The following is an 11,634-nucleotide window of genomic DNA, read 5'->3' as shown; positions in this document are numbered from 1 at the left end:
TATGGATTTAAATCACTTCTGCGCCATACCACATGGGTTAAAAATGGATTCTGGCGCAGCCTTTAAAATGTAGCTTTTAGGGCTGCAGAACCCTGTGATACCCTCATACCCAGAAAGAGGGGCATCACGGGAGGAAAGAGGGGCATTAGTGGAGGAAAGGGACACAGAGGAGGAAAGACGGGCGGGGGGGGGATACCTTACAGAAGTTAATTTACTGTGGTGGGAATTGGCAGGAGGGTTGTCTGTGCAAGAAGTATGGATGGCCCTGCATTTCCTGTATGATGTATAGTTAAATCAGTCGGATTTCTTGATTGCCGTCCCTGTTTAAATCATCCATTATACGGGGCAGGTTTCTACTTTTGGTGTGGAAACATGTCATGGTCAGTATTAGAATGTATAAGAAGTTGGCAAGATGAACCTGCACCTTTTATGCCTTAGTGAATAAACCTCATGGGGTATTTGACTCCCACAGCAGAACTTTCCCCATACATCCCAAGTGCCCTGTTTTTCACAGGACTTTTCTGTGTAGCTGCCCCACCGTCCTGCTTTTTTTTGCAGCCGTGGGAACCGTGGGCTAGCTGGGGAGATCATCTGCTGTCTCCTGACTTGTCCAGGAGTAAATATTTTACAGTAAATATTAGACGTTGACGTGGTACCTAAGCATGTTCTAGCCATGATTCTGTCTGGCAGAATATGTTGGCCGTGGGGGCCGCTATCTAATGTACATTTTTTTCCGTGTTCACTGGACACCGCACAGCGGCCGGAGCGATGTCGGAAAGCAGTTAACGATCATTTTCGTGCTGTACGTGGAAGCGCCTTAAAAACTCTGACGCAAGAAAATGATTCAAAACCCAGATTCCTGCCGGAGTTCTATAAACACATTTTTATCAGGCAGGGAGGGAACGCGGCGTGCAGGAAAATAATCTCACGGGCTTCTGCTCCACCGCGTAGAATAACTCATTTTACATCAGATGTGACGACCTTTATCAAGGGCATGATGCTGAGATCTCGGCTAGTTATCAGGAAGCGTTAAGTACGCGTTGTCACATGGCCTTTATAACCGTTTTAGTCATCATCAAATCTCTGCACCCACATCCCTCTTTCACGTCCCTCTGACCATCCCACGCTAGGCCACTCCCACTTCTGGCTTTGCGAAGGGGGTGGGGCAGCCTTAAAAGCGCTGGGAGTAGGAGGTGAAGTGGGTGTGGCCGGTGAAAGCAGAAAGTGGCCCAGAGACCCTGGGGAATCAGAGCTTGGATAATTCATAGGAGGTCTTACGAGGTTTGTTAAGGTCTGAGAAAACCATAAAGGGGGCTCCTGTCAGGGCATATTAATGTCCACTGATCTCAGACCACCTACTAATGGGTTGAGGACAATGAGACCTTCACCCCTCTCTCTCTTCACTGGGATCATTTCCTCTCTATCCATGTTCACTTTTTGACATTTATTTTTGTTTTCTTGGAATGTCTTTCACACAATTTATTGTATTGGTTTTATTTTATGAACCTGGGACGTGATGGACACTACAGATGTCTTCATGTCCTTAATGCTGCTCTTCTGACTTCAGCGTTCAGTGTACAGTGTTCAGCTGTACCGAGCAGGTTTTGGTCCACGTGGTAATAGTTACAGGGTGTGACTTCATTTTTTAAAACCACCCAATACATATTTTACTCGTATCTCGCTAGAGACAAGACCTAACACGTCTAAGCGAGACCCGGGATAAGCTCTTGCAGGATATTGTAAAAGCAGATACATGGTTTATGAATACTAATGGAATAATGTTTTATTCAAAGCTTTCTGGACTTTCATGAACCAAAAAAGAGAAGAATAAAAGGATAAGTAAGGAGAGTAAATGGTGTAGCCTTCAAGGGCCAAAAAATCTACATGAATTATGCAGTTAAAGGGCCACGCTGCCTATTTTCCAGTGTATTAAGATCACAGGAGAACGTGTAACAGAGAAACATTTTATGAAGTCTACTTATAAAACAAAGTTGGATACATACAAGGTTTGAAAGTTTTATATAAGACCTACTAGTGCTTACATCCGAGACCTGAGATCCGCTAGGCCGTTGTGATGTGGTCCAGAGTTGATTGACAGCTCGTATTACCTCCACATGGTTTTGTGGTCATTTTAAATGTTTTGGGGTAAAATCAAGTGTTTTATCTTATTGAAAGGTAAGGACGATGGATGCATCCCTACTGGTCGAAGAGAAGAAGTCCTTAGCCAAACGTAGAAAAATAGTTATTTTAATGCTGATCCAATAACATGCACCACTAAAGGCTCTTTGGAAAGTAGTATCATTTCGTATTAGTTTCATATATATATATATATATATATATATATATATATATATATATATATATATATATAAAAATATATACCGTATTGGCTCGGATATAGGCTGCACTTTTTCCCCCCACTTTAAGTCTTTAAAGTGGGGGTGCGGCCTATATTCGGGGTCTAGCGCCCGACGCCCGGGACATGCAGTCCCGGGCGCCGGGCAGGCAGCGGGGTTAGGATACAGATCCCCCGCAGCGGTGCAGGGGACCTGCATCCTACTCCCCGATACGCTCAGACAGCCTCCCCTGCCGGCACTTCCCACGGGGGGGGTGCCGGCACGGGAGGTTGTCTAAGCGCATCGTGCGGTTGTCTAACCGCACGATGCGTTTTACCTCTGGCCCCCCGCCTGACTTACCGGAGCAGACTCCCGGGTGTCTTGCGGGGCCGGCGGGGGACATCTACGCAATACGCGTATACAACTTCCGGTGCCGGCACATCCGGCACCGGAAGTTGTATACGCGTATTGCGTAGATGTCCCCCGCCGGCCTCGCAAGACACCCGGGAGTCAGCTCCGGTAAGTCGGGGGGCAGAGGAGGACAGTGGCAGCATATCTCGGGGGGGGGGGGGGGACGGACAGTGGCAGCATATCTCGGGGGGGGGGACAGTGGCAGCATATCTCGGGGGGGGGGACAGTGGCAGCATATCTCGGGGGGGGGACGGACAGTGGCAGCATATCTCGGGGGGGGAGGAGGACAGTGGCAGCATATCTCGGGGGGGGAGGAGGACAGTGGCAGCATATCTCGGGGAGGGAGGACAGTGACAGCATATCTCGGGGGGGGGGCAGAGTGGCAGCATGTTTTCTTTAAAAAAGCACCAAACTTTTAGGGTGCGGCCTATATACGGGGGCGGCCTATATCCGAGCCAATACGGTATATATATATATATATATATATATAAAAATATATATATGCTGATTGGCTGGGCAGTGGGGAAAGGGACGCATGCATATGGGGGGATTCGTCAGACTCTCGTAATGAATGAAGGGGAACCACATGTAAATTTAAAGGGACCCCTGAGCTATTATATGGAGCATCCCTTTTAAAGTTGCTTTAATGTAATAGAAAAGCGTTTTCCAAGCAGATGAAACGTTGAGATAGCATTCTGTGGGTTTCGGAATAACCTCAATCGCTGACATGCTGTAACATTACAATAATAAAAAGCGGAACGATCCGCGTACATATTGCAGCAATCTGTAGGTCGGTGTCTTGCACAATATATAAGCTTTTAAGTACAAGGACAGATAAAACCTGTTGAGGGAATACGTCTTCTTCCGTTTAGAACCAATCCACGCTTCCTTTTTTAACCCATATTTAAAGCAAAGGTAGTCATGTGATGGTTAATTTTTCTGAGAAAATGATGGAAGCTATTTTAGAGACGGAGATTATTGAAACATGTGAGTTGTGAACATTATTATTATTTGTTGTTATATATAGCGCCATCAAATTCCGTAGCGCTGTACAATGAACATACATATATACACCGATTAGACATAACTTTATAACCACTGGCTAAAAGAAAACGTGATTCATCAGACTGGCCACCTTCTTTGTTCCGTGGTCCGGTTCTAATGCTCGCGTGTCCATTGCAGACGCCTTCGGCAGAGGACAGGGGTCAGCATGGGCTCCTTGACTGGCCTGCAGCTACACAGCCCCATGCGCAACAAACTGCGATGCTCTGTGTGTCCTGACTCCTTTCTATCAGAACCAGCATTAACTTTTTCAGCAATTTGAGCTACAGCAGCTCGTCTGTTGGATTTGACCACATGGGCCAGCCTTTGCCCCCCCACTTGCATCAATGAGCCTTGGCCACCCATGACCCTGTCGCCGGGTCACTGCTTTGCCTTCCCTGCACCACTTTTGATAGGTACCGACCACTGACCCAGTCATCCCTTGTTAAAGTCGCTCAGGTTCTTACGCTTGCCCATTTTTCCTGCTCCTAACACATTACCTTTGAGGACAAATTGTTTACTTGCTGCCTAGTATATCCCCCCCCCCACCGACAGGCGCCATTATAACAATATCATCCGTGTTATTCACTCCTCCTGTCAGGGGTCATAATGTTATGGCTGATTGGTGTAAATGGATAACGCCATAATGGTCCCAGTATACATTGTCTACAAAAACTGTCTGTGCTTCTTACCCTAATAAAGTAGGCAACAAATATATAAACATAATATAAATGAGAGGTTTTGGTTATATGAATTGGCCAAAGCATAACTAAGCTCACCCGCCACGTCAAGGCACACTCTCAATAGGGTGAGAACCTACGCTCACCTCCTACATAGTGGGCACACAAAGCAGATTATACGGCTACCAAAATCTTATTAACCTCCCCCAACTTTAATGCATATGGTAGTTGAGAAGTCACTTTAAATGAACATGGAATCCCCCCATATGCATTTGCCTTTTTTTGCCCATCCCCCAGCTATTTTGCTTTGCCGTACCTTTCTTGTGGCTTGTGATATATGTACCGCTGGTCAACATCATGTGCATTGACTGTTTGGGGGGCTCCCCGGGACACCAGGGAGTCCTTTTAAGCCATAAAGGCATTTATTACACTTATAAAAGCATCGCCTCAGACTATGATACTCTAGAATTCGAGCCGTACATTATATACCTTCTGTCTCAGTGCTATAAAGTGGAATCTGCCCGCATATATCTGTGGAAACGGAGCAACTAGAAGGATAATTAATTATATGTATAAGCACATTTATCATTGTATTTGAAGATTTGCTCTTTTGAAATTATTAGGATCTGGAGCTGCAGGAATTTTTTTTTATTACATTTATTTCTGGGATGTTTGACAAGCTTATGAGAACAAACTTAACAATAGAAAATAATGAGTACCGAAGGGAGTGTTATTTCAAGGTAATAAGGCTTTTTTTTTTCTCGGTTCAGCCGGCAGACACGAGAAACCTGGGCTCTTTGTCACCATGTTAATATCATCCTTCAGAGAGTGCAAAAGTTCACTTATTACCCAGATTCTGTGTGCTGCTTCACCGGGTAAAAGGAATATAGTATGGAGTTGGTCAGCAAAGTTTCCAGCAAATATTTAGTTACTAAGAACAAAAAAAAGTTAAGTCACCATAGTAACCAGTTAAAGTGCACCCACCATGAGAATATCGCATGGTGTACCTGTCCATAGGATATTGGTGAACTTGGCAGCGAATGTATAGATCCAAAGTTATTCTGTAATGTCTTTCTTTATGATGACTGTTGACCTAAATATGGCTACCCGTTGGGTTGCAAACCTCTGCGTTCTTCGGTTCTTCATGGAATGGACTTGATGCTTGGCCTTCTTTGACGATACAGGGAAAAGCTGGAGCAGCAAACCTCAGATAAGTTTATTCCCCCCCCCCCCATACATTTACAAGCCGTTCTGTCTACCTGTCATTTGTGAGACTTTGTTACACATCACCATACCAGGGAACTCTCTCAGGTTTTACCCAGAGCCCCAGATGAAGTCCTGTTTTCCCTGAGTCTCCATGTCAGCCTTTTCTTTCTCCAAGCTGGGGGAGTATTGTTTGGCCACGCCCATTCCCTGCCCACTTCCCTCCCACTTCTTACCCAATAAAAGCTGTCTGGGGCAGCTAGTGCCGCCTCTTCATGAAACCACTCCCCCAGACGAGGGAGAGCTCCGGGTAGCCTCCTGAGAAGGTCCTAGGAATGCACATAACATAAATGAGAGGGGCACATGGATGGGAGCTTCCCAAATATATCTACCCAACAGGCTTTATCCTGAGAAAAGGGATAGAAATGGGGCACGAGGAGGCTTTGCCCCCCAGGGGAATCCACAGAGGTCCCATGCATGCTAATCATACAGTCGTACTAACACAACAGTTAGCGTAGTTTGTTCTATTTAAGCCCAAAGTGCAAGTGCTTCCCAACTCTTCTTCTCGGGCTCCGCTGATGTCTTCAAGACACGAGCACAAAAGGATAATGACCCCCACCACCAGAAAAGCCAAATCTTTAGGGACCCAGCTCTGCTGTGGGCTTTCCAGGGCTTCGTATAGTTTGACATTTTGAATAAATAAAAATACATAACGTGAAGTATTTGCTGCAGTGACTTTATCCGACCTTTACTTTTTGGCTACTCATAGATTTCTGTTGCGGATACTGGAAACCACAAAGTGATCGCTGTCACAATCATGTCTTAAGTCATTCACATTTATTTTTTTTACGCTTCCTGAGTTTCGAGTTGAAATAGTTTTGACTCGTCACGGATCACGCACTTCATGATAGCCTTTGAAATGCAGAGCCTTTGAAATGCGGAGCTCAAAAATATAAGCAAAGCATGCGAACAGAATTATTTGAAATCTCTACCTTTTAGCAAAGTTTAGAACCCTCCATCCCGGTACGGCGGAGAATTTCTGCCCCTGTCCCCGTATCTTTTATCATGGATTCTTTTATGCAAGAGTTATATGTCTAGGGGGGGGGGGTAAGACTGGAAATGTATCTTAAAATGGTCACTTTATCTTAAATCTGTCACTTTTCTCAAAACTCTTCAGCTGTATTTACTAATTATGTAATGGTATTTTATAATATATATATATATATATATATAATATGTAATATATATATATATATATATATATATAATATGTAATATATATGTAATATAAAAAATAATAATACATAATATAAATAATAATATATTATAATTTATATATTTATATAAAGTCCAGAAATTGAGATTTTTACTCACGGGTCTCCAAATAATACTTGATAAGAAAAATAAAATCAACGTTTCGGACCACATCATGGTCCTTTATCAAGATAAGAAAGCAGTACAATATACCTCCAATAACTACAAAAAATGCAGGTATATATTATACCCTCTGGGAGGTTTATCCCAAGAAACTACATTTCCCAGCAGGCAAAGCATGCATGGCGGCCACGTTTTGGTTACTGGGCCATTTGTCTGGGTTTTCCCCACGAGTTGCTAGTTACCCTCCGTCTCTCCTTCCTTCGGACCTGTCTGAGTGCAAAATGCTGGATTCTGGTCAGGACAGAGCTGTGACATATGCCTGCTTATTGGGACTTTCCCAAAAAATGTAGGACTGTTGGCAGCTGGGGAATCTAGGGTAAATACTTGGACATCAGAAAACTTCTGGAGGCCACAATATATATACATTTTAGGCCAAGTATCAAAAATATTTAACATGAAATTCTCTTATTTCTGGAAATGTTATTTTTGTTATTATTATTATTTTGTTATTTTATAAATGTTATTTAATCTTATTTCTTGAGCAGCAGCCTAAAGGACTTCCAAAGTTTGAAATCTATTTAGACTTGCTGTCTCATCACGACATCTCGCCCTCTCTTTAGACCTTTCGTTTTCGATTAAACATTAAATTGCGGCAGATTAAAATTGTGCTGCAAGTGCATCTTTCTCCCCCGCAAGGACTTTAATGGAGAAACCCTTATAGACGTAATTACCGCCGCTTTCAGTGCCTTTTTTTCTCTCTTTTCACGCTTTACGCTTGCGTAAGGCAATATTATGTCAACAGCTATAGACTCCACATAATAAGCAAGACATTACGGGCAGAAAACACAGAAGCCGTCGGAACGGCATAACATCTGCTTTAATCAATGGAATTGTTGCATGAAATGTCGCTTCTGCCAAGAAAAAAAAAAAAAAGGAAATCTTTTATAAAAGGCACGTCTAGACCCGCCTTGGATAAATATCCCAGTCTTTCACATCGTTTTCTGGCCTTTTTTTTTGTCGTCTCTACGTATAAAAGTTTTAACAAAATTCTAAAACTTAGTTTGTGAGCGGCAGATAATGTGAAGCAGGTGGGAAGGAGTTAACAGGTGTTTTCTATTCACTATTTAACTATTTAAGATTTTTTTTTTTTGACAAATATTTTTAGTTTTTATGTGAATTATCGTACTGACAATGAGAAACCCTGTTTATTGGGTTTCTGCTCTATGAAAGTGCCATGTAATAAAAAAAACAGACTTTGACAGCAAAAAAGACCCGTTTTGCCCGATCGTTGGTCTCGTATTAGATTCAGGAGCCATATGTCTCTCCCATGCATGTTTAAATTCCCTCATTGTATTCGCCCCTTCCAATTCTGCTGGCAGGCTGGTCCAATTTGTATTTAAGAGTATTTTAGTCGTTAACAAATTAATTAACAATAAAGCAACGCTGTTTCCTGTGACCATCCCAAACACAGGGTGACATTAGCACCATCACCAAAACACCAACTCAGAAATATATATAATAAGTATTGTGGCCCCATCCACCTTAAGAGCCTATGACCATACCTGGGAACTCTCCGGGTTTGCCCTGAGATTGTCGGGTGAAGCACTGCTTCTCTGGGTCTTGACACGCCCCGACCCCCGCCCATTTTCCATTTAAATGGGGGTGTTTCCCGCTAACATCGGTGGGAACGCCCATGACGTAAGCGGAAACACCCCGTTCGTCAGCTGGACCTCCCACTGACGTCAGCGGGACCGCCCACTGATGTCAGTCGGCAGTCCTGGCTGCGTCCCACAATGGAAGGCTCCGGGTAGCCGGAGTCCAGAAGTTCCCAGGTATGCCTATGACACACACCATGTGACAGGAAGTCTCAGTGGAACCAACCACCAGTCTTTGGGATGGAAGGCTCTTCTCCCCAGTTTTACTAAATTTCCCAGCAGTTTTTCATCTGTGATCACACCCTGATACACATTGGTCAGCCAGGGCATGGTTATGGATAAACTTCCTTTGGGTTATTCCTTCTATTATAGAAAAATATAGAAAACACATATTTACCTATTTCAAAAGTTTTGACTTTTTTTCTTTTAACTCCAATTATGTTTCTTTATAGCGGATTGTAAGTTATCGCTCTCGCTCGCACTTTCATGCCTGCGTCGCTTTTGTAATAGCAGGACGGGGAGATACAATAAATTCTTTTAATTTTCTTCTCCATATCTTTCCGTAAAAGTAGGTCTGGGAGGCACAATAAACTTCCCTTATCTTCTCATTCATCTCCAAGACTTTTAATGAGATTCAAGGACCCAAAATACATAATTTGCATTTTTTTTTAATAATATGTTGTTATGATTTAGTTGCCTCTACTGGGGATATTTTTTGTTTGTTTGTGCTTTTATTTTTCCATAGTTGTTATTTTTTTTTAGATATTTTTTTGCTCGTAAGAAAATCAAAACAAATATATTTTTGTGAAAAACACAAAAATATATGTGAGATGAAAAGAAAAATATAGCCAGTTTTAACCACCAATCAGGATTTAGAAGGCTTATTAATTCAAGCTCCGTATCTTCTGGTATTATGGGATAGAACCTACGCTGATCATTTATGTAAAGTGCAAGATATTACAAGAATTTAAAACAAGCAAGAATTCAGCGCAAACTCCAAGCGAACACTCAAAAAACCTCTAAGGCATAAATATTGGGGATTCCGTCACACTCTATGGCCATATATTGCTTATCCCGCCACTACGCCAAAATACGCCAAGTTTATTTCATGAAGATCCCGAAGCACAGGGTTTGTGCTGATGTTGCTTCCAAGGGCAGTTAGGGTGGCTGTATTGAGTTTTACACTCCATGCTCTTCAGCACTCAGCAGCCCCACTCAGTGAGTGTGTGAGGTCTACTGCTTAGTGGCTGTTGTTACAACTAGATGGTTCCACTTCGCAATAATAGTACTTACAGTGGACCCGGGGCAGATCTAGCTGGGCACAAATTTCAGAAACTGACTTGTGGCAAAGGTGGCCCATGACGGCGCCATGTTTAAAGTCACTGAGTTCTTCAGTACGACCCGTTCTACTGCCGATGTTTGCCTATGGAGACGGCTGCCTATGGGCTTGATTTTATACACTTGTTAGCAGGTATGGAGGAAACAACCTAAACTCAATAATTACCAAGGCTGCCCGCATAATTTTGGTAATATAGTGTATTTATTTAATGGGATTAAAGCATGCAATCATCCGTTGACTTTACAATATTAAAGACTATTTTTCAACTGGTTATTTCAATAAAGTGAAATTCAGAACCTTTTCTTTCCTCACATCATAGCAACAAATTGAATGACTTGGGATGAGCAAGGCCACAGGGTTCATTAGCGTTCCTTGCAGAACATTGCTGGTTACATGCGCTCGCGAGATAATTGTCATATTTCTCTAATATAAAACGCCATTAAAACATCACGAGAGAGACCTGAAAATGCGGCCACAATTATTTTTTTTCAAACAAGGCTTGGTAATATCTGGGTGTTTGCTGCTTTGTAAATATATTCATAGGTGAAAATAATGTATTTATTTTAATAGTGAAAACTGTTTTATTTCCAGCAATTTTGAGTGATTTAATCATTTTGAGTTTTAATTAAAATAGGCAGAGATCCAGAGTTTGTAAGTGTAAGACACCATAGGAATGTTTATCTATTAATCTATTGATCGATCTATCGATCTCGTAATTCCGTTTATTATTTTTTATGGAATTAGGAACGAGAAATAAACTGGAATGAGAGAGCTTCTTATAATTATTATTTTTTTTTCTTTCTCTAAAAACTGGAATGAGAAATACTAAATAGGAATGACAGATCTTCCTATAATTCAGTTTATTATTTTTTTTTTATAAAAAAAAGGAATGAGAAATAATAAATTAGAATGAGACAGCTTCCGACAATTTAGTATATTATTTTTATAAGAATTATTTTATTAGGAAAAAAATACCCTAGGTTGCCAATCAAATTTCCTGATCAAATTTAAACAGATTCTAGAATTTTGGATATTGGTATTCTTATCTCTTGCTGGCCTTATCTCCTCCTGGCGCTTTGATGCCCAGTTAGTGTATTCTAGCGAGCCTTACGTGGAGAGGAATTTGTATACTGATAGGGAAACGCCTTGGGGGAAAAGAGGATTTTCAATCGAAGAAATCATGACAGTTCAGTAATTTTCATCATCTAGTGAATTATCACATAGGAAACATGGAGGGGCTATCATCATTATAATGGATTTAATAGTAAAAGGCCATTTTATGCCTGGGAAGGTGAACTCTGTGGCCAAAAGCGGCATCATCTATATCAATTTTATGCCCTGACCGTCTCTCCCTTCTCTTTACCAATCCCTACAAAGGCTGCCTGAATCAATCAACACTAATCCGTTACTTAACAGGCACTGGAGGACTTAATGGGAATGATTATGCAGGCTGAGAACTGGCAGGCAATATGTATATCCCTTATTTAGATCTGGACGTAACATTTTATGGGTTAATGGAGTATATAGAATTCCGACATGTATGAATTTGCTTTAAAACCCAATCCAACATCTTTGCATACATGTGAAATGAT

This window comes from Sceloporus occidentalis, unplaced genomic scaffold, assembly GCF_023333645.1.
Source record: "Sceloporus occidentalis isolate IW3139 unplaced genomic scaffold, rSceOcc1.0.p SCAF_151, whole genome shotgun sequence".
NCBI lineage: Eukaryota > Metazoa > Chordata > Lepidosauria > Squamata > Phrynosomatidae > Sceloporus > Sceloporus occidentalis.
The sequence above is the reverse complement of the archived record's forward strand: the minus strand, read 5'-3'. Positions refer to the sequence as shown.